Here is a 25280-nt window from a genome sequence, read left to right on the forward strand (position 1 = left end):
TAAGATCACTTCATCGGAGAAATATTCATGGTACGATCGTGGTGAAATACAGTCCTCTACGTTTATCTCAATTTTTGTATGGGTTCTGTCACTAAAGAATAATGGTAAGCTCAATATGTTTATGTAATAAAACATTTTACTTATCGTGTGTGTATACAGGGTGTTCGGGATAAATTTGACAGTTTCGTAAGGAAAAAGAAAATCTTCTTTGTATCTATTAAATTTAATGAATTGACAAAAAAACATTACAGGCAGAGTTAATTACAATACTATCAACAAGATTTACTCAAAATAACCACCATTAGCATCGATCACAGCTTCAATTCTGCTTCGGAACCTCGAACAAGCTGATGCTACAGTATCCCTGGGAAGGGCCGCAAAAACTGTTTTAATTTTATCCATTAACTGGGCTTTTGTATTACTGGAAGTGCGATTGGTGTCTTTTTCAACTGCGCCCCATACAAAATAATCCATGGGGTTAAGGTCTGGGGAGTTTGGAGGCCAAACATTTGGACTGGTGAAGTCGTAGAAATTTTCAGACAACCATTTTTGACTTTTCCCAGAGGTGTGGCAAGGGGCCGAATCCTGCTGCCATACATACGGCCTACCATTGGCTACCCTTGTTATCCAGGGCTTGACTACAGTTAGCAACTCCACGAACAAAGCCCGAATTCCAATGCCAGGGTTCTTCAACACCTGTTCCTGCAGATTTGCGAGGAATTCTGCTGTACGAACGCAATCAGATCGTCTGCTAGGGATCTTTCTTCTTGCTACATCCTCGTAGTCACCATTGCAAGTCTCTAGTTCATGCCTGATTGTTTTTACTGTATTCAGGGAGCATTGGGCAGCAGTCGTAATATCCTTATTTTGATGGCGGGCACGAATCATCATGATACAAGTTATTCTCTTCCATGATTCAGGTGGGTTCCAGCTATCCATCCTTTCTGACATCTTGTATATGAATGAAGAAGGGTCCAAACTTTTAAATGAAGAGAAGTGTGTGTTAATACATGTAACTTACGGAAAAATATAATTAATTATAAATATGTCAAATTTATCCCGAACACCCTGTATATATATATTATTTATTTATTTATTTATTTATTTATTTATTTGCAAGTTTAGGAAGAAACCAATCTGTTTAATGTTTGCATTCCTAACTAACTAGCTGCAATTCAGCCAGTTCGAAATATTCGTTTCCAATTAGCAAATACGCTTCATTTGTAATACCTAATATTTATTTAATTCAGGTCTTTTAAGAAGGAAGGATTTGAGTTAGAATATCGCTAAGGAGATGAAGAACCTTAACAAGCATTTTTCAAGTGCAAGTGAATTCGTGGTGATATACTAAGCAAGGTTGACAGGTTTTTTCCTTCCCGGAAACTCGATTTTTTCATCGCGTAAAACCTGCAAACCGGCCAGAAAAACACCGAGGAATTAACTGACTTAAACCTTTTATAATATCCTTAGTCGCTTCAGCATTAATTCTAAACATAACCGTCTCTTATATTTACTATATTCAGTAGCTGATTTATTAGATTCCTATTGTTTGCACAGCTTTTACTTACACATAATTATTATTATTATTATGTGACATGCCATGACTTTCATAGAGGGAGGACATTCTACTCTACTACACACAACGTAATACACGTAATGCCGCAATCATCTTCCGCCCGCAACCAATAGTATTTTTGTCTCTGTAAATTGCGCTTATTCTTCTGGCTGGTTTGCCTGTTGTACATTGTGTGTCTTTGAGAAAATCTACCAGTAAAATAAAATTTTAAATTAAATTATGCAAGATGTCTTTATTTACCCATTTTGCATTGGTGGAGCTTTCCCTAAATGATTGTTTCCCATTTAATACTTTTTTCTTTTCTTGTCATAACTCAACGTTAACTTTCAATATTGTACTTATTGTACATGAAATTCTACTTGACGTTCCCTAATCATTACTTTTCCCTAATTATCGGCTTTTCTGATTATTCAGTTTCTTAATTATCACTATTTCCCCACCAAATTCAAATAACACATTTGATCTCACGGACTAACTAGGCCATATTCAACGAATATGGTCTTACCTGAAGGTCAGTTAGCCACTCTCATACGGAGATGGCAGGATTTTTCATGATGTAAAACAGGCAAAACATAAACGCAATTAATGGATATGATAGATGGTTTCATAACGGTAGTTGCTTCGGTCGTAATTCAAAATACCTAACGAAAAATTAACAATTTCAACTAATTTCCTTTTGTCCTGATTATTGCCAGTTCGTAATAGGAAGAGAATATTCCAATCGATCTTAAATAAAATTATTGTTTGATAGTTCTACAAATTCACCATGAAATAAATCATTTTAATATTTTTCATCCCGCAAGCAGGCAAACCGGCCCCGTGAACACACAGGGATACAGCCAAGAATACCTTGAGGCATAGGAGTGACCATTCTATCCTCGTATTTCGGTTACGAAATCCAAGCATGCTTGGAAGGTTGTGGGCCTTAAAGGCCTTAAAGCCATTGGGATAGATAGAATATTTTTCATGCTAATGTCTCATATGAGTAACAAATACGAGACAATTCGCCAGTTATACAAATTGCGGGGGTGCAATGAAATATTTAAAAAAAAAAAAAAATCGATTAATGTACTTCTGTTTCAACAAAGCAATATTTTATTAAATTTGGATTTATTTCACGTCTTTGTTTTCTTTCAAGTTACAGACTATTATTTTGAATGCATTCCTTTGTGTAACCCGTGAAACCAAGAATGAAATCAACAAACATACTCTACCCGACATGTTAAGTGAGTTAAGACTGTTAAGTGTCCTTCTGACAGTTGATAATTGAGCTTCTGTCCTTCTACGTCTTTAGAATGTAAGAGGGAGTGAAAGAAGTCGTTATGCATATTAAGTTTTTTACCCCTTCAACACTTAAAGAAGGGGATTTAGAGTAGGAAAACATACTTGAATATTAACTGAATGAAACCTTATTTCTATCCAGCAAGTTTGTACAGATGAATTGAATAGTTTCTTTTTTTTTTTTTTTTTTTTTCCATATAGTGATGTCAACTCTGCATTAGCGTATATTTTTGAGTTACTCCAAAAGTATGTAGCTTTTTTGTTTATTAAAGAAGTTAAAGTATTAGTGTGCAGTGGGTGTATCATACAGGTTAATAAAAATAAATAAATAAAACGATTCTTATTTTAAAGGAATGAAAATTTCTTTATTTACACTGGTGTCCAAAAGCTGAGGACGAACTACTTTTTACCTGTATCTGAAAAAATTTTCATGACTAATTGCCAGCATACTAATAAATTATACTACACAAAATGTGTTATAAATTTCATTCAAATTAAATTGCAATACGTTTTTCGGCAAAAGTTACAAATTTCCAAAGGACGTAGTTAAGGAATTAATGTACAATGCTTATAAAAAAAATTATGCAGACATACAATTCAGTATGGAATGTGTCCACCCCGAACTGCGATGCAGCTCCAACAGTGTCATACCATGCTTAGCACCAAGTGATTTAGCAATTCTAAATCACTTGGTGCTAGCCCAGTCCTCCTTCAGACCAAGGATAAGGCATTGCTTGTTTTCTGGAGGGGAATTTTCAGCAGCAATGCATCTCCCTATTACATCCCAAACGTGTTCTGTGGAGTTGAGATCCGCGTGGTGTGCTAGGCGCTCGATTCGATTAATATTCTCGGTCTCCAGAAGTATTTCCGCTGCTCATATACGATGATATGTGGTGTGGCTCATCCATAAAAATGAATTCTTCGCCTACGGAATAATCGAACACGACGTTGAAAAACTTCGTTGCAATATCGTTTACCAGCCACAATCCTTTTTTCCAGCATTTGTAGCTCGGTGTGTCCATTAAGCATAATGCCTCCCCATCTATCCCTTTCAGGAACGTTCTCGCGATGGTAAGCAGTACCACCGTCGTCTAGACGACGGTGGCTGCTTACAAGTACCAGAATCGTGGTACTTGTAAGCAGTACCACACGTACCGTCTAGAATCGGAGGAAAGACTAAAACGACTCTTATCTGTAAAGAGTACATTAGTCCACTGGTATTTTGTCCAATTTTTATGGATGTAACACCATTGAAAACGTGCTCTACGATGAATGGAGTATACTATAGGCTTTCGGGAGTATAGGCCTACTTGTTGCAGACGTCTTGCTACAGTTTGTCGAGATATCCGCGTACCTGTGCATGAAAGAAGCCGACTTGTCAAAAGCTGACCTGCCTTGGTGCGTCGATTAGGTTTTACTGTTATAACCAAAAATTCGTCTTCATGCTCCGTGGTAGAGCGAGTGAGACATCTTAGTAAACGTGTGAAACGCCTCCATTAGTTTTGAAACGCTGTCCAGAGCCTGGATACAGCGCTATGTGAGATTCCAAACTCTTTTGGCAATATCAGTAATTCTGCGGCCTTTCTTCAAGCTTTCCAACAATTCTCCCCCCGCGTGAAATAATCTAAATGATATAAAGCCAAAACGGCTATTTTTTTCTGGCGAGGTTGATAAGTTAAGGGGATAAAAATCCCTTATTGTTTTTCAGCCAGTAAGCGAAACTAAGATCGAAAACTACGATCTGAAAAACAATAAGGGATTTTTATCCCCTTAACTAATCTAGATGATGTCTTTGAGACTTTACAAGACATCTAAGTTTGCAACTTTTTATTTTTTCACGAAAAAAAGCTTCGTTCAAACAAAGTGGGCTTAGTGCAGTCTTTTGCTTTTATTCTGTTGAGTGCTAATCGTTAGGTTTTGGACACTAGTGTACACACATAGCTAACAAAATGGAAGTGAAATCTGGACAATAAAAGAAAAAGACAAAGATTAATAACAGCTGAAATGAAGTTTATGAAAAAACTGCAAAGTATACTTTATTCGATCACAAAGAAATGAAAGACTTGTGAAAGAATTAAACCAGGAATTAGTAAGAGAAAAACGTCTAAAAATATAAACATAAATGGAACACGTTGAATGAATGAAAAAAGAAAGATTACCAAAACAAACAAGCCTTAAACTACAAACCATTAGGAAAAAGAAAACCAGGACATCTTAAGAGATTCAACGATGACTTTAAAGGCCGGAACAGGACACTCTAGGCCTAAATCCTTGACGAGCATGATGATGATGATGATTCATTCATTCATTTCGTATGGTGATTCAACGGTCGTGAGCCCCTTTTACGGGGAGGTACGGCACCCCCTCCCCTATTTTTATTCGGGCTCGGGACCTGCATAGCTCACAATTCAGACTTTTGGCTGGAGGGATTGTCTTAAGTATTCCTGACTGTCTGTGTGTGTGTGTTCACGGGGCCGGTTTGCCTGCTTGAAGGATGAAAAACCCCAGGATAAATGGGGGGGGGGGGAAACCCTATTGACCATGTCCAAGATCGACTAACTTGGCTATGGCAGATCCTTAGTTCCTGACGTCGTCGAAAGGAATCAAACCTAGGACACTCCTTCCTCAGGCATATGGTTGCGAAGCGCATAGCCACTAGGCTAACCGCGCGGATATGACGATAGCTAACAAAGATTCAAACATACGACAAAAGTGGCATGCAGGAGCACTGAGGCAGTTGGCAAGCACACAGGTGTCAAAAGGGCGCCAGTCAGTCCTTGACTTTCCACAGTGTTCCTTTCCAACGATCCGGTTCTAAGTCGGAAATCAGTATATGAACCATAAGAGTATGTAACCATTAGCATGCTGAATGCTAAAATGTGCAGGTCTACTTTTCTTATATTTTTAAACTAATTTTACTCTCTCTCTCTTTCTCTCTCTCTCTCATAGTGAAATAATACAATTTACAAATTGTGTCATCAAATTACTGTGTACAGTATTGAACTTTAATAAATAATGAAACCCGATTGCACCCTTCTTCTGCGCATTTATCAGTAAAATAGTCAGCTGGAAATATGAGTAATTCTTCTGAGCTGCTTAACCACCTGGACAATTCATCGGACATGGCAAGGGAAGTTAGTTCATCAATAACAAATTCAAGAATTGCAACAAAGCGTTCTGATGATGGTCCACTAGATGTGAATATCTCCGGCTCATCTTCAGGGTGAATGTGACGGTGACTTATTTTAAAAAAATATACATTACGTCCAACTTAATCTGCGCAGTTTGTCTCTTCTCTTTTGTATGAATTTCTCTGTAACCAACTTGCAGCTACTTCGCTAAATCTCTTCATGTTCATTTCCTCAACCAACCGAACTGCCTTTTAAGAGACAAATGCCTCGACTGTAAACGAGAACTGATTGCATTTGCCAAATACTACACAGGACAATATGATGAGACACAACATAAACAAGTAATAAACTTGTTTTGCAGGAGTGTACATGTTATGCTTATAAAATCTTGGTACTTCATTTTTTTTTTTTTTTTCTTAGAAAGAAACTTAACTAAACTTCTCAACGTATGTATACTATTTTTAATCATACAGATATTGGGCGCTAACTTATTCGTAAAGATAAAGCAACATAATCTTAATGAGATTTCTGATACTACTGTTAAAGGTCTGTAGTTTTTAGCCAATGAAATTTATTGATTTATCTTACCTTCACTCTACAATGGATGAGAGCAATTTTTCACTCATTTGTAAAAGTTGACAAAATCCATTGTTAAAGTTAAGTGAAATGATGTAGCTCACTGGAGTTTTACTGGTATTTGTTCATTAGGAGAGATAAGGAGCAACTGTCAATACTGTATATCGTGGACAATGGAATTCGTCGTCATTAAGTAATGCTTTCGGTTCTGATGTGACAGTTTACACAGCATTTATAATTTTGCACATGTAAGAAATAGTAACGACTATCTATGAAATTTATTTCTTGAGATGTAAAAGCAATGAATTGTACCTCCACAGATAATAGAACAATGTCTTAACTAAGTGTTAAGACTTAACTTCATCCATGCTATTAATATTAAAGTTTACGATCTTTCGTTTATAGGATTTACATTAAAATTTAAAAGTATCTTGTCAGTGTTTTCTTCAGCACATGAAAGCATAAAAAAAAAACACTGACCATTGAAATGAAACAAGCAACTGAAAATTGATTTTATCAGTGGCCTTGAAGTTTCTAATTTTTCATGAAACATTCTTTAGTTAACATGGGTCTACAGTTCTGTTTTACAAATAAATCTTTTAATCACTCATTTTGACAATTTTCTTGCAAACCATCTTCCGATTCTTTTAGCTCTTATTTAGTAAATTAAAAGTAGGTGTATTATTAAATTAGAATGAGATTAGAAGAAGTGGAAATCTTATTATTACATCGATTTTTTTTTACGAATTTAAATATTTATTTATTGTAATTAAGACCAAACAAAAGCTAGAAAGCCAGTATATCATCTTTGTTAACAGCGAATATTCTCTGGCTGATTATGTCTATTTTAGGAATGAAATCTTGGATAGAAAACTCTGCTACTTTTGTACGATACCGGCTAACTTACCTTCAATTGAAAAACTCATATTTATAAAGATTCCTCGCATCGTAGACCGAGTGGAAACACACAGGTTCCAATGAAAATGTCGACTCGTCCAGGCCGACTCCGCTGGACGAGTCGATTCATTAAGGGAATTGACCAAGGATATGAGAGAGAGAGAGGGGAGGGGGGAATGAAAAAATGATGATGATGATGACGGAGTATTTTTTTGACCGAGACTCGACACTAAGGAAAATATGGTTTTGTAACAGATCCCGTCCAAGACATTCCTTCCAGAAGGGTTCAACTGTCTGTCCTAAAAAACGGCCAAAAATTCCTGACTAAAGAATTGCGTATAACGAATTATTAGATGTTAAAAAATGAGTCTTTTTCGCACATCTTTGGAGTGCGAAAAAGTTGTATACGTATCATGTTTATTTAAAACACAGGGGAGACATCGAATACATCTGTTTCGATCCCATATAGCGTGTAAAAGCGCTTCATTTCTTTTATAAATGAAGTTCGATTAAGCCATGGAGACTTTTTTCCCAGAGGGACCATCGAAAACCTCTGAATAGCTGATTGTTAAGCAGTGTTGGTATTTAATTGGTTGGCTGAATAAATGAAACCATTACGTTATTAACTTTTTAATACCGATGATGATTGTTTTCTTGTACGTTATGTGAAGACTGCGGTATCGTAATATTTGAAAAGAATAACATCATCATCACCATGGAGTTTTCATAGGATCTCGAAACTGCTCACGACATAAATAAATGAATAAACAGCGAACTCTTATTTTAGGTATAAGAATTTTGGTTACATCCACTGAAAAACTGTCCGCAGCCTAAGGATAGTTCAAGTATCCTGAAACCTTGATGACACCACTCACTAAGGTTGCTATCACGATCAATAATCTTCTTCAGCCTTTTGGTTCTGTCCAATGCTGGAGCGTCTTCCCCATGGTTTGACAGGCCAGTCGGTTTCCTGCCTCTCCCATCCATCTCACTTTTGCAACTTGTTCCAATTTATCCCTCCATCTTCTTCTCGGTCTTCCTCTTGTTCTTGCTTCATCCAATGGTCTCCACTCTGTTTTTCTAGTCCATCTTCCACCATTGCATCTGGCAATATGGCCAGCCCATTTCCATTTAGCCTGTTTAATGTATTTTATAATATCTATTTTATGTATTTTGTGTCATAACGTATTTTATGACACCTGTTTGATATCTTATCAAGGTGTTTGTCTTCCTATCTCTTAATGTTATTTTTAGCACACTTCTCTCCATTTGATGTTGTGTTCAGTTTTTTGTTTAGTGTTAAGGTTCATGTTTTTCCTCCATATGTTAGGACAGGAAGTATGCATTGTTTGAAAGCTTTTCTTTTTAGACTCATGGGGATGTCACTTCTGAATATGTCACTCATTTTCCAATAAGCCATCCAACCAAGGTGAATTCTTCGTTCAATCTAATTTCATTATACAGTCCTCAAAAAATATTAGCTGGCCTAAATATACATATAAGGTAACTTGTTCTATTTCATGGTTTTCAACTTTAACAGTTCTTTGGTTTATGTATTTATTCATTATTTTTTTTTCTCTATTTACTATTTTTAATCCAATTACTCTGTAGGCTTCTCGGTATGAAGTGCATTGATTCTGATTGAATACCGATATCAACATCGCAGTTTTATGGATGTAGATATTATTATTACGTAACACTTCCAGGGAGTCCAAAGACTCATCGAGGGAGGGCACCTACTGTACAACTCTGTCTCCACCAATCCACCAACCGCAACTATCTTCATCTACACCAACGCTATCTACTGTGGGATTCGAACCCGCAGCCTTTTGGCTGGAGAGCGGATATGCTAACCACTCGGCCAACCAGGCCGGCAGATCTCGGTGATCTGGAAATTCAGTGGCATAGCCAGAATTTATTTGTTGTGAGATGCTATACCTTATAGCATATTTCGGATTATTTCTAAACTGCGGGAATCCGCATTTTAGAAATGATGCGGAGTGTTTAATAAATCTCAAATTAGAAATATTAGCGAAAGGAGCAATAAGAACATTTGCTTCTAAAATGATTTTGTTCTAGTGTGAAATATAGCATTATTAAATCATGCATAATATAATCATAAATCATACAATATAGAATACGCCGACCCTCCGGAGCTTAGTCGGTAATGACAATGCCTTTTGATTGCACAAAAAAACACTTGAGTTCAAATTCCTTCTAAGATGCAAATAATCATTAACATTGGTTTTGAAATAAAGTTAAATTAGCCTCACACAGAACGTAGAGCCTTTCGTTCCAAAACATCTTTTTTTTTTCTATAAAAAAAAAGAAGAAAAAAAATCAAATGTGCCGGAGAATTCACAGAAAACGCAGTTGCGAATAACTGTCTTATCAGAACTAAGTAAGTTTCTGTGAAGGTAGCAGGGTATTTCATCCTACAAAAACAGATAAACCACCAGAAGTGCACGCAATTTAAAAAAAGTGTCCACTAGTTTCATTGCCTCATAGCTAAGTTACTTCGACCATAATCCTTCGACAAGAACAACGACCGTCTCCCATTCATATTTAATTCTTACAGAAATTTTTATTTTGAAAGTTTAGGCGAGGAAACATGCTTAATCAAAAAAGCGTACATTTAATTATTTTCACTTTTTTATTTTTCTAAAAAAAAAAAATATGGGAAATGACTCTTTCCACTCAAAATTGACTAAATGATGTTTCCATACACCGAGATTTAGCTCTGTGTATCCTTGATGTGAAATCATTGAGCGAAAATACAGCAGCAGCAAGTGTAAGTTCCTCGCATTTTCTGCCAAATTTCGTAGTTGCATAGTGTTGTTAACGCAATAAAGTCGAACGTATCTAAATACTGTATAATGAAACATTCTTCTGTACACAAAATGCGACTCCCATTAAACAATGTTTGCTGTTCTTTATAATTCAAAGAACAGTCTGTTGTCATATGGCTCTTTCGAGACATGATTATCGTCTGTGGCGCCAGCAAATAGTTTTTTGTTACTCGGCTACATGAGACTGTATCAAGTTTCAGAAAATGAACAGGCATTTACGTAAATGAAGGTCCTGACCTCAGAAAAGTGCAGGGCATCGCTTGATTATTCCATTAGTTTCTCTTCTCACGCAGTTTACATTTTCCTTTTTAAACGTCATCTTCATGTTTCTGCAACCCGTGAAGAAGTAAAACGACTCTTCTTACATAACCGTATCTAAATAAATGCAAGCTGTGGTAAAATGAATGCCATTAAATTTTCTTTTGGGAAAATTAACGAATTTCTTCCAAGATATTTAAAGAGGTCATTTATTATTGTATGAATGAGGTCATTTTTTATTGTAGAAACGTACTAGGGGTGGTTGGAATTACGGGAAGAAACTAAAGATATGAGACGATCATATTATATCTCTTTTTCGGATTGTTTTTTTTTTTTTTTGGTTTGTGGAGGAAGACACTACCCACTTCCGTTTGACAACCTCCAGCCCGTCTTCAGTTGAACCAGCTATTTATAATTTTCTCATGTCATAGAAGGGAACAGATCAAACATACCAAACGAATTCTTGTCCTTCAAGACCTGATCGTTTCTATTTTCTTTTCAATCAACCATGTTGACAAGTCAACATGATTGATTGAATATGACTGTTGACGGTGTTTTTCGATCAAGAGATTGCGTGACGAATATGTTTATATTGGATAAATAGTAATCAGAACATGACATTGCAATGTTGAAATATTTGACAGATGCTGTACGAAGAACATACTCACAGATGATAAAATGGAAAGTGGTTTATCCACCCTGGCTAATGTGGATTATCTGTCAAACCGAACAAACGTTCTATGTACATCCATTATATTCTCAAGATATAACTTCCTTCAATTCTGAGAATAGAAAATCTTTTTGAACTGCTTGTTACCTTCTTGTTTGTTATTTCTTAAACAAGATTGTTAATTGCAATAGATAACTTTAAAGTGTGCAAAAATGATTTAAAAGTTCTTGAACTATGCACATAAAACAGAACAGACCGCCTCATACTTTTGCTTGCCTTATACGTTGTAATTGGGAATACGAAATTGGGAATACATTCTTATACGTTGTAATTGGGAATACGAAATCATAAGAAGGAACGTGGTTAGGAAGAATTACCTGGCTTGAAAAAAAACTAATCTGTCTAACATAAATTAAGTCCTAAGAAGGAATTAAGTAAAGTCCCATGAAATATTTTCGATGAAATAGTAAAATTTATTTCCATTATCAGAGATATTAACCTTCTCATGCATCATGTATTTTTATATTCATTTGTAAAAAAATTATAATGATGATACAGTACCATTTAATCTTACAGTATTAACATGAATTCACTAATTTTGCTAAATTTGTGCAGTGTATATGTTAAAAATGATATCCTCATCTGAGGACATCATTTTTATGTGTCCTCATATGAGGTCCTTATGCATAAGAGAGTTAATAGTTGGTCGAGTATATAAGATGTGGAAAGTGGTTATAGGATTCGAGCCCATTGTGGTATGGACGTTTGTTAAGTGACAGATAATTCACATCGTCCGATGTGAGACCACCGCCCTACTTACTGAAGACCTGAAGTGGCTGGAAAAAGCTTAGTGTTTAGTACTTGGAGCAAGTCTCACGGATTATCTAACCCTTGCCTGTCCACTGCACTAAGGTGATTTTTGTTTATAAATCATTCGTGGATGGAATTATCATAAAAATCAATAGATTCTAAACTGTGGGGGAAGTTCATATACGGATGTAATGCAGAGTTTCAGTATAACATAGAATCATTGATATTATGCTGTACTCTCTCCTGAAGAACAGTAAGTTATTTAGTGGCAAATTATTACCAGTTTGTCTACTTTGTGGGATGAAAAAACCCAAGTTTCCAAGACAGGAAAACCCTGCTACCCCTATGAGACCAGCTAACTCACCTTCAGTTTAAAAGTCCTGTTACAAGTTCTTCGTGTCTTAGAGGAGATTCTTCTACATCACACCAACACCAGCTGCGTGTTGGTGTGATGTAGAAGAAGGAATGAATACAGAAAATTTACAAGCTAGATTCATAAAGAAAATGAAATTGAACTTACTTAATGAATATTTTGTTAGAGTAGCATTAGGTATGTGGGTGAAATCAAACATTAAAATCCTGAATGAAGTGACAGGATTTTAACGAATTTAGTTGCAAATATAATACACAAGTGGATGGAGAAGAAAAGGATTCTACACAGAAGCTAGCGGATTTATGAGACTGTGGTATTGTTTTAGTAATAGTGAATGGTGATTTTAGTAATGGTTAATAAAGGAAACACACACACATCACAGAGAGAGAAAAAAAATAATTATAGAGTTATTTTTAGATTTTGCAGAGGCATCTGACGGAGTGACATTTGCTAAACTGGTATTTAAACTGCAGTATTATTTATGACAATTTTACCTACGAAAGGTTACATATGTACGTTAGCACCATTTATAGGTTGACAGTTACATAATCCGGTCACTTAGTCTTTGAGACCAAAATGGTATTCTATCAAGCTCTTTAGGCCTTCAAAATAGGCTGGCTATTTCACTCCTACGATGTCAACATGTAAGAATCTGGATTTTCATATCTGAGATTAAGCCAAAAATAATCAAATTGAATATCGAGCTGACTCAAGACTGGGGCTTTCTTTAATTGAGCCTTTGAGTTATTTATATATATATATATATCATGGAAAACAGGTCCGTCTAAATAAGTTATTTATTATATGGAGGATGCGTCTGTTAAATAAAATAAATCAACTAACGCCTTTTATTTCCTTACAGCGCGTATGTTTTACAATAAAATGATTCCTTTTTTATTTATTGGGTGCCTTAGGATTGAATACCGACGAGGAGGATAACCATCTGGACCCCAAAGAATTTTGCTTTTGACACTGTTTAACGTTTCTTTTTTATCATGAAAATGTGACTTACAGGTTGACTCACAACTGCAACGTGGATAGCCTAAGAGGATATTTTAGGATTTTATTTATTTTTGTACTTTTTTTTACATAAACTGGAAACCTTGATCTAGAGACCAAACATGGATTTAAAGCCAATTCAGGTCTCCAATAGCAGGAGTAGTGGTCTTGCACTGGAAACGAAATTCATCTTTCACGTAAAGACATTCACAAACATCCATCACCACAGCGAGATAACAACCTGCAGCCTGGTGATGCGACAGCACTATGCTAACGACCACGCAAACCCAGTTGGTTGATATATTAATGACACAAAGAATAACTTAGAGAAGTTTTTATGTGATGAAAAAGTTGTGGACAACTATTAGGAGTGACACATGCAGTGACCCTTCAGGATAAGTTGTATACACAGTGGTTGTTTTGATAGAAAAGTCGAGATAACGTGAGATTTTGCACTTTGCAACTCAGAAATGTAAAGCGCAGACTCATAAGAGGTTTGAACTGTAAGATGAAAGAAATAGGTGATCTTGGTGGATAACAGTTCTGGTCTTAAACCAAATTATGTCTCAAGAAAGAAGCATCTCGCTTGGAACGTCATTGGTCTAAGAGCTTCGATATTATAAAAATAATAATAATAATATATTCACAGTATTTTTTATAAAATCTCAGGAAAAGAATCCATTGTATGAGAATAAAGATTATTATCTGCTCGCTAGTAAAAAAATTATAACTACGTAACTAATTTCTGAACTATAAATAATCCCGTATTTTAGCGTAACAAAAATATCGAATATTTTCGTTTATAATTCAGCGACATCTACAAAATATGTAAATTTAAAATACTATATCATCCATCATAAGCTGTGAAGAAGCGTAAGTAGGTATTAATTTCTTATTATTCAATGTGACTTATAACGCATGTGACTTTCTCGAGAGTGATTAAATCGAATATAAAACATGCTTAGTCATCGTCATTTATTTGATTTTGTTTTTAACACGGAAAATAAATAAACATCTAAAATAGAAGATCGAATGAAATGCCGTTGGATAAAGAAGTATAATTTGAAACAGATTTGAACTAATTTCAAATAAGAGAGATTTAAGTAGTCGCTGATCAGAAGACTTTTCAGTTAATTGAGACAAATTTTAGACTAAATAAAAAAGAAACATTGCAAACGCTTACTGTGGCGATGGTGAACTCTACACTTCAAGATATTTAACGCTTGTCATCCAAAGGCAATATGATCACTTCAGTGTGTGCGTTTTTATTTTTATTTATTCGAAGTTGCGATACTTAAATAAACGAAATACGCAAGTGTGGAGACTCCTTAAAAATTAAACTCTGTTTATTTCAAATTATATTCAGAGGGGGCATCATGGGTAATATGACTAGTTTAACCGTATGTAATAAAAATAACTAAATAAAGTAAAATAAAGTCTAAACAACTGTTTCTACATGCTTTGGTACAAATGAAAACGTCACCGTATTATATACAACTAAAGATTTTAAGTGTTTTAATAATTTAGTAAATCGAATAACATGTTCAGAGTATGAAAGAAAACAAATTAGAATGAGCTTTTTTTTTTTTCTTCCAGTCTTGTATATTCGGTAATTTTTATGCATAAATATTTGCAATGAAAGATCAAGAAATATATAAATTATCTCACCTGTGGCATCGATGTCAGGAGTTGAAATTAGTTAACGAAGGGAAAAAAATAATTTCCCATCTGTACTAGTTTACACAAAGTCTACAGGACAAGACATATTCGTATTGTCGATGTAGCAGAAATGTGTTCCAGCCATGTGTTTGCTGAATAAACAGAAATAACCTACCCATGATAACTTTTACCAAGCAAAATAAACAAATCGCTGTCTCTTCTTTATATATGTTAATAATAATAAAAAAACAACAACTAAGATTTACAGTATAAGATATGACGTTTTAGACTTTGCTCCACGGAATTCATAACATCTTCGAATCACGTAGCAGCTATTTTCTTCTGCGGAGAGTGAAAACAATATCATCTTCCTCCAATAAATCAAGACACTGGAAAAAAAAATGGTATTCGCACATCTTCGTTTTTCTCACTGTCTACTAGTTTCAAACTGTGATACAGCATGGTATATAGGCAGGGGGGGAGGGGTGCTCGCTAAACGAATGTGATTATGGATTGCGTCATTAAAATATACAATGATGAAAAGACAACCAAGAAACAGCGCCAAGAGCATAATCTGATGAAAAAAGTTTATATAAAGCGAGCGCAGAAATGGATTGTGCACTTCTCCAATCATGTGCATCAATGGATTTTCTTAAGAGTTACTCTCCGCATATGTAAACGCTTATGTCAGTACATTACACGCCGAAAGCATAACCTAGTTTCCATAGAAAAATACTGCTTAAAAGCAAATAATGCTTAGATTCTCTTTGAGTGGCACAGTGTTCACAAAGATTAGACACCATGCTGTAGGAAATCTATCGTATGGAGCGACAAATCACAATACATATTCAAATCCGTTTGACGTGTCCAGAAATGACAGCACCATGAGAACATTATTCATCAAAGTGTATCATCCTAACCGATCTGAATCCTTGGAGAAACTTAGAACATCGATCGAGTGCCAGATCAGTAGATTCGACTTCGCTCGAAACTGGCTGACATTTTAGTTGAGGGATGGGTCAAAATGCCAGTTTCAACATTAGCTGGAAAGTCTACTCAAGAGACTGACATCTGGAATAACAGAACAAAGTAAGTAAACGGTGTATTAAGGTTAGTGAAAAACTCCGTGTACGGATACGTTTTAAAACAGTGTATATTGAGACATTAAGAGAATGCAGTCTTAAAACAACCAAAAAATAGCATTGTGTGGAATCATCGCCATCACTGTATAAATGAGTTATCATTATGCTGTCATGGTGAGTTATCCCTTTCACCAAAATGTTCTATCTAAACACATCTCGTGTTTTTCTTTCCCTCCCGAAAGAGAGAGCACGTTTATTTACAGAACATTGCTGTTTCTATGAAGCTTTAATTTGCCTCTAGAATATTCCAAGATATATTAGTGTTCGGAAGGAGATCAGAGATGAAGTCTTGTCAACAGAGGATTTTTTTACATTATTGATATAAAAAATTCTATGGATTAAAAGGTTTCCGCAAATACAGGTAGGAAGGCCTTTTTTACAAAAAAAAAAAAAAAAAAAAAATCCAACGAAAGTAAAGCCGAACTGTCTAGAAACGACAAACGGAGTTTTCAGTTTCATATATCTCAACCATTCGGCTGTGATCAACATGCACATACTAAGCAACCACAGCCCATAAAGTTGTTTCCATCCAACTCCACTGGTATATTCCTTTTGGAAATATTATGTAAACACCATATCTACTACCTAATCATCCATTAGATGATTATACTATGCCGTGTGGTTCATTGCTTCAGAGTATTTTAACTTGTTGCACAGTTAATTTGTTTTACTTTTTGTACCATAAAAGTTGTTTCACGGCTTTGGTATGGATTTACTTGGTGTTATGAACTGAGTCATGAAATTCTATTTTATGTAGCATCTTTATGATGGTCGTTGGCCCAAATGTGACCATCCTCATTCCTTCAATAGATTTCCCTTCTGCACAGACAAACAGCATGGCTAAGTTGTTACTCATTCGTGGAAATTGACAAGACTTATTTTGATGTGGCTTTCAGATGCAATGCGGTATCATACTGTATAATTTTTAAAGGCTGGTTTGATCTACCATTAATCTTCATTTCGAATCCGGGATCTACTCATTTCTGACTGCCAACAGAATACAGATAACAATAAACAACGGAAGAAACTGATAATCTTCGTAACTTTTGACTACTCCGTTCACCACACAAAAGCATTTGTTTATCAACCGTGGTTTTTACTTAGGTATTTACAAAATTATTGGATTGTAAGGTGTAATCTCAATGTTTTCTTATTACCAAATGACAATGATTACAAAAAAAAAAAAAATGCAATTAATAGTTTCAAGAAGAAAACCTACGGGCGGTAAAGTTGAGTTTTTTATTTTTTTATGAAAAATTGTTTCTTAGTTTAGAAAGGAGTTAAAATACCCTGGAAATCTGTGTAAAAATAAATTTTGAATGTTGAATTCATTTGAATGCTATTTCTGGATAAAATGAATCATCTGATATATTATACAGAACGATTAAAAAATTCTGTAGATTTATTAGAAAATGAATACTGAATATGTTATATTCACCATTTTGCCTTTTCTATAAGATTTTGATGACAGCTGCTGCACGGAAATGACTATCGATATTTCTCCACTTTCCTCCAAATATGTAAAACGAAGACTAGTTGCTGGTCAGTTGCTCTTCGTTTTACATATCATTCGTTCAACTGCATGCATCTTTTAGCATCCGACTTACTGAACTAAATTCTTCTTCTTTCATTCATTCCGTCTTTGTTCTTTCGAACAGGCTTCCGAACACCGTTTTCTCCAACTACGACCTCCAGCTTTTCAAGAAACAAGTTTTTTTTCCTTCATAACTACCTGTCAACTTACTTTTTGCGACTTCGTGTGTAGATTTGACACACATGCGCATGAGATTTCACATTTGGAAGAAATCATCTTTCTGCATTTTATATATATGAAAGTACAAGTTCATTACATAAATGTAGTCTTCTTCTGCTTGACTCATTTTCTTGATATCACTTCATTTTTGCTAAGTGAGAAAACCCGCACTTATTATTCAGATATGCTAGAATTCGCTTTTTAAGGATATAATTTTTCTGGTTAGGGATAAGAAAAAGTGACAAGTTCTGTCGCAACTGTATGAACAACCGATTTCTAAATGGACGAATGCTGTGGCTATCTAGATTCTTTTCGGATCAAGATTCCTTTGCATTAACTTTATTGTTAGATACTGATTATCGACTGAGACAAATTATTATTCAAGGTTGTCAGGTGAAAAATAATACTTTTGGTAGAAGTTCTGTATGAATACTTAGGCTTATACTGTAGATAGCATAAAGCAGATAAATTCTATATATTCCTTCTTCAACTATTGAATTCCCTTTCGCTTTGCATCATATTTGCATGAGACTCCCTGAGCCATTGAATATTGAAAAAGATATATGAAGTGCGGTATAAAGTAATGAAACAATAACATGCTTTTATAAACGTAATTTAATTGACCTGATACATTTTGAAATGGCTATTTAGATGTGAAAATTTTTCTTTTGGGGATTAATCTGACCACTCATCTCCTTTGGCGTTAACATATTAAAATCAGATCCGAAAAGTAAGATTTCCTCTTTTGCGCAAGATGTTATTTGGTGATTATGAACAATTGTGCAAACTCTCTCTCTCTGCTATCTGAAAGTCCATTCAGCCATTGAATATTGTCCTTACATTGAGGTGGTGTACTTAAGGTCTCTGGTCTCATACAGAGAGGCAGTGTTTTTCCAACCGAAAACTGGTCTGTCATCCCGAACACAGATAAACCTGCAGAATATATATATATATATTTTATTTTCTTCCGAAACAGTGATTCCAGGCAATGAATCATTCGCCTTCTAAGAGCTTACTTAAAATTCTTAATTCAGCGCAGATGACAGTAATTAGGATAATTAATGATTCACTCTCACCTATTCACGCCATATTCTTTCACGTAGACTTTCAGTTTTTACTGCTTGCATTTCTGCAAGCAGTAAATCACTGTTAATCAGAATTGGAACCGATAATTCTTCCACTCTTTTCTACTGTCTTTTGGAATGGTCTTCTCTTGTGTTTCCTAAAGAATACAATTTACCAGTCTCTAAATCCAATGCTAACAAGTTTCTTCTTTTTATCCACCGTTCTACCCGTCCATGTTGCTAATGAGTTATAGGCTGACTCTCGAAGATAGGATTACTATTAAAAAATTAGCCGGTGAATGATCTTATGATTATTCAAAATATTTTTAGCTCTTATTTTAGATTCATCTGATGATTCACCTGCAGTGTTGTCCCCATACCCCAGTAAAATGGTGACTTAGACCTCTAGCCTTTCCTGGTATAACCATATCACATTCATAGCATTTCCCCTCCACTTCCAAAAAAAACTATACATCCTTTTCTACTCTACACATTACTTCTCCCCTGTACAATTTCTAATACTGTATTATCCCAAATCTGCTTTACCTCAGAATATCGTTCTCACACATGGTATAGTATACCAAACACCTCTCTAAAAATTCTTGATGATGTCAAAAGCAGGCAGCCTGGTTAATTGGCACCCCTCCCCTCTCACAGTCTCGATCCATAGCCGTGCCGTTTCTGCCTTTTGGTATTTTCATTGGCACTGTTGTTAGATTGCCACCACACAAGATAGGCTGCCACCATTCCTGCACATTCTGTCAATCTATAAACCCAGTAGCAACTCCTTGCCACCATCTGTTTGCTTTCCAGCTTCAAACATACCGAATCACCTTTTTGTCCCTTTCATTCCATTTGTCTCTGTGCTTTGGAATAGTTTTTCGAACTCAGTCTTTCCAAGTTCTTTCTTATGTACTTGCCCACACATGGCGCAGGTTTCCTATAGGTTTTGCAGTCTCTCGTGTGTAGGGTTGATATAAAGAATTGTCTTCGAAGTCTGTATTAGTTTATTTTTAATGTCCCCAGAACTTTGATATCATTTCACGAAGATTTTAAGTTTGGTAAATAGCCAGAAGTAAGGAGTGAGCTCTGAAGAATAAGTGGGTTGTATCGAGAGAGGCGATGCTTCCATGTGGCGAACTGTTTCTGTTGGTAGGTAGATGCATCCTGTTATAATTTTCCTCAAGTAGTCTAACTTTGAAATTATATGAAAATATTAGAACAGATATCATTTCTTCTCTTTTTCCCCCCAAAATTTCAGGACCATCATAACATAAAAAAATTCTCTGTGCTCACATTTTTGCCAAATCGCCTATTACTGTTTCTTTATGTGCGTATAATTTTCGGACCAACAGTCATACAGTTAAATTTCATTACCCTGTTTTACGACTTATTCAATCATTGTTCACATTTTTTAAGTTACCTTTCAACTTTTTTTTTTTTTTTTTGTATCAGTAAAAACCCTTACTCGACTTCATATACTTGTTTTTAAAATTCAAGCATCTCTCTCTCTCTCTCTTATATACATATTTAACTTCACTCAAAATTTATTGTTAATTCTTCGTTCTGAATAATGATCGCTTATTTTTATATAGAACACGCACTCATTTTCTCAATGATTTCGTGCAGGCGACTGAGAGCATTTTTTTTTCGCATCCAGGGTTTTGGCGCACGAATATAAAAAAAAACAAAACTCAATAAAACACCTCCTTACTCGATACGTACCGTGGGTCACATATCCTGTATTTTTTTAACGTTCCGCAGGTCATATTTCGTGCATTCTTACGATTATAAAGATCCTGTCTCTTCTTCCCAATATACCATCAAAATATCCCAGAAATTCCAATAGCATTTTGTCAAACCATAACTTAATGAAACAAGTCGCTAATAATTATTATAATAAAAATATACAAAAGTTGCAGAGTAGCCAGTAAGATAAAAGAGAACCACTTCGTAGAAGCATTCCGATGGTTCAGGGAAATATACCCATTAATTACATATTCGCATTTATAGCTAACTCTGCAGTATGTATGCCTGTGGAAGGCATGCATGCATGTGGTTGGGCAACGACTAGCTGACATTTCAATTGAGAAAGCCTTTAACGTATTACAAGCGTGTCTATATATCTTTGTGATAATTCTTCCACAACGCCACACCCCCAGAAGAAAAACTTGCAATTTTTGTAGTCAGCAAGGAAGAATTTTTTCTTCCAGAAAGTAGGATTTTAACCCTGCAACTAATAAAATCGACTTTAAGATGTTTGCTATTTCGGACAAAGAATGGGAAAGCTCAAGAACAGAAAAGATGGAAGAAGCTGGTGTATGCAGCTAAGAACCTTAGAGGGTCAACAAGCTAAAGAAGATACTGGTCAATATTAGATACTGCCGTACTACTTGTAAGTAGTATGTCAGTCAACTATCGGCGAAGAAAGGTGGAGACTTGCTGCATTCAGATGTGCAAAAGTTAGTAGAGGATGTACGAATCCTACCACACTGAGAATTGCAACATTGACTTGCACCTAGAAACAAATAGATGGATGTGACCGAGTGAAATTCTTTGACAGTATTGCATAGCAGTTGATTGTAAAGAAATGCTCTCAATACTGTGGACAACTTTTTTCTTGTATCATCGATAGCTTTTCTGCTTGAAATCATAAAATAAAGGATTCAATAAAATATGAGTTTTTACTATAAATAAGCGAAAAAAACCCAAAAAGTTGCTCCCACACTTAATTATTACTCCGTGAGAGAGAGAGAGCGTCGCCTTCTTTGATAAAACAAAGTGCGGCAATATTTCTCGAAATTGTCAGGAACCCTGACACTCTCAGGAAGGAAATTTATTCGTACAGTGAATACACGAACACAAGCAACAAAGAGGACTAAGGCGAATCCGGAAAAGAATAAAAAAAAAATTAGGTATATAGCAATACATACTTATTTACATTTGAATTATAATTAAGATTAAAATTTTGAAATAAATGTTAGTGAAAATTATAGAAAATATATTAATGAAGTACGGTACGGTAAAATTTTCAATCCCTAATCTGCACTTTCCTTCCTATTCCTAAAACTGAAGTCTGGTGGAAAAATATAGTTTGTATTTTTTTTTTTTTTTTTTTTAGTGAGTGGAATGTGGGTGCTTTAGACACAAAGTACATTTCCATATCAATATTATTGATTAATTTACAGGGGGAAAATGCATACTTCCAGTCACGCAATATTCAATAATATAAATAAGGCTTTATCTAGCAAAACTAGTGAGAGTAATATTTAAAATTTCTTCTAGATGTCGCCACAATGCATATCTACAAATTACAAAGCTCTGCCAGTTCAAAGGAATATCATTTCTTATTAATATTTATATCCACTATATGTACAAGATATGAATATACATTTTTTTTTAATAAAGCTGTTTGAAGATAAACATTCGGATTTTATATTTCACTAAGCCGAGTTAAGATAAATATTGTGAATTCTGACAATTTTAATCATTCTTATTTATGAGTTAAAGGATAATAGTCAAAGAGAAGAAAGAGAAAGCGATAAATTTTCAGAATAAAGAGTGCACTGCACACAAAGTTCATATGGCAGATAAGATTAGTCATATTTGATAAAAGATACTTGATGAAAGATATTTCATTTGATATTTGCACTCACAAAAATAATTAGTTAAGTAATTCTTATGTTCTGTGAGCACACATACGACTTGTAAGAAACAGTTTATCCTTTAATTAAATTTATTAGAAATTATCTTTATGAAAAATGTATTTTTTAATGTTTTTCTACTTTTAATCTACAGTGACAATATTATGATAAGACAAGACAGTACGTATTATAAGCATTGTTGTTACGTACAATAAAATTATATGATAAACATATTGAAGATTCTTCAGTTCTCTGTTCGAAAATAATGTCTGGAAAGTGCTTTACATATAATTTTTTTTTAGATCAATAATTTCACTGTTTTTATGAACTATTTCCTGAAGATCACGATAGGGTAAGGTACTACACGTGATAATCTCTTGCTAGCCAAGCTGTAGTTACGTAGTATCATAAATTAAAAAAAAGTTATGTGTGGGAAAAATCACATTATACATACAAACAAAATGGATTAGGTGTATAGAAGATTTCATAATTACCGCACAGCCACTAGGCTAACCGCGCGGACGTTTGAATATATATATACACACTAGCGGGGCTCTGTCCCCCTGACGCCTACGGCGCCCAACTCCCCCGCGTTCCGGACTGGTAGGCCGGTTCTCGTTGAATTCTGATGACTCGAATTTTGAAGACTCGACACTCAGGGTAGCCCCGAGTTTCAAATAACTTGACAAAAAAACTTGACACAAAAACGTTACAAAAATAGCCTTATCATTTTATATTATAGAGTAGATATATATAATTATTTGTTATATATTTGTTTAAATATACAACAAATAATATTTATTTAATACTCAGAAAAATAAAAAGGCAATTTCGCATTTACAGCATATCCGTTTCGCGAATACGTTCTCCTCGTTTACCGAACAGATTTTTTTTCCCCCCGCATACTTATTTGCTATTAACACGAACAGATGACAACCATAAATGAGATGTTAAAGCAGTTTCTGCAAGAAGGGAGCGTTGTATCATGTACAGACACGGAAGTAATAGAGCAGTTTCTGGAACAACAGTCGCTATAATTTCATCATTATTTTTTATCATTAACTGACTTTTTGTAATGTTATTAGGTAATAATTATTTTAATTGCAGAATCTCTAACAGTGGAAGATTTGAACCATATATTATAGAACATAATCTAATCATGTTAATAAAATTTTTCTGCTTAAATGTGAATTCTGTAATTGCTTACTTCTAGATCCTCTTGCATAGTATTACTTCTCACCTTTTTCTGTTACTAATGTAACAAAAAAATTGAACAGAAACAATAAAGTTAAGAATATGTAAACAATGATCTCATTCTTGAAGATATATATGAATATCAATTTCGAAAAAAATGTTATTTTTGGAAATCTATATTCATATAAATATTTAAGAATAGGCATATCATTGCTGTACATATTTTTACTGATTTTTATTGTTCCTGCTTTTAATTTTAAGGTTAGATGATTATTAATATTTGGACACACTGAAAGTGATTTTCAGAAACTAATTTATGGGATTATTTGAATAATAATATCATATACAAAATTCATCCCAGTCATATGGTTCTACTATCTGTCATACATGATTTTTTATTGTTAGGATTACATTTCCACCCAAGCGGTTTCCTGCTATATTATTTCTACTTTCGCACCTGCATGTAACAAGCTACTTGGAGCACCCAAGAATTTTTTTTAACTTTAAGCAACTTCACAAAGATACACGTGGCTTCTATTCTTAGTCAGAGAACACGAAATTAAAAATAAACCATGTTCCTATGTTAGTCAATCTCGAAGTTTGGGCGAAGAATGCATTACAGTAAAATAACGTTCTTACTGTTGCTAAGGGGGGAAAAAAATGAGATATATATATATATATATAAAACTAAGGTTACAAATTATATTTGATTTATTAAGTGAAACTTTATAAATTAAATAACTTTTTAAATAAAATAAATAAATTAAAACATTTTTTAAAAAAAGAAAAATGTGTTCAGGTATTATTATTACTTGGTCCCTACATGAAGTATTGGACTCATCTCGGGAGACCTACCCCACACCCGCAATGCATATCAATTTATTACATCATATTTTAACTTATTTACAATTAATGCTTATTGCGTATTTAGTCATTTATTAAAATGCATATAAATAAATAACACGAACAATTTTAGGATGACCCCCTTCCCCTCTAGGTAACATAATCTCGGTCATACTTCTTAATTGTATTGCTTGTCAATGCACTAACTTCTGGTAACATATTCCAATTGTCGTCATTCGCTGGTAGAAAAAAAAACGGCTTCTCATTCCCTTGAATGAGAAGCCGTTTTTTATATTTTTTTCTACCACACTTGTACTCGCATGTATTGCAGAACTCTCCTATATCTGTTCTATAACATTTTCTAAACAACATATATATCTTTTTCTGTCTAATTTGACAAACTCCGAGATTCACAGTTCTATTATCTTTATAGTTAATATTACGCAGATCCTGTAATCAATTTGGTTATCCTCGCCTGACTCCCCCCCCCCTAGTTTTATCCCGAAATATACGTTTAGTTATTATTCCATTTATTCCTGTATTAACTTTGTTAGCGTAGTA

At 34.6% G+C, this 25280-nt stretch overlaps 2 protein-coding genes across 2 annotated transcripts in view; one reads left to right on the forward strand and one right to left on the reverse strand.

Annotated features, from left to right (window-relative positions):
* Positions 1 to 15214, reverse strand: part of LOC150093585 (uncharacterized) — an 83134-nt gene extending 67920 nt beyond the window's left edge. The window contains exon 1 of the mRNA XM_090413105.1: positions 15089 to 15214. The gene's annotated coding sequence lies outside the window, so the exon portion shown is untranslated. The remainder of the gene's footprint in view (positions 1 to 15088) is intronic.
* The window catches only part of LOC150093586 (uncharacterized), a 185720-nt gene that overhangs the window by 7269 nt on the left and 153171 nt on the right, over positions 1 to 25280 (forward strand). The window lies entirely within an intron of this gene.

The sequence above is a fragment of the Typopeltis vanoorti genome, chromosome 23 (assembly GCF_054136105.1).
Source record: "Typopeltis vanoorti isolate ZY-2024b chromosome 23, IOZ_Tvanoo_1.0, whole genome shotgun sequence".
NCBI classification, from domain to species: domain Eukaryota; kingdom Metazoa; phylum Arthropoda; class Arachnida; order Uropygi; family Thelyphonidae; genus Typopeltis; species Typopeltis vanoorti.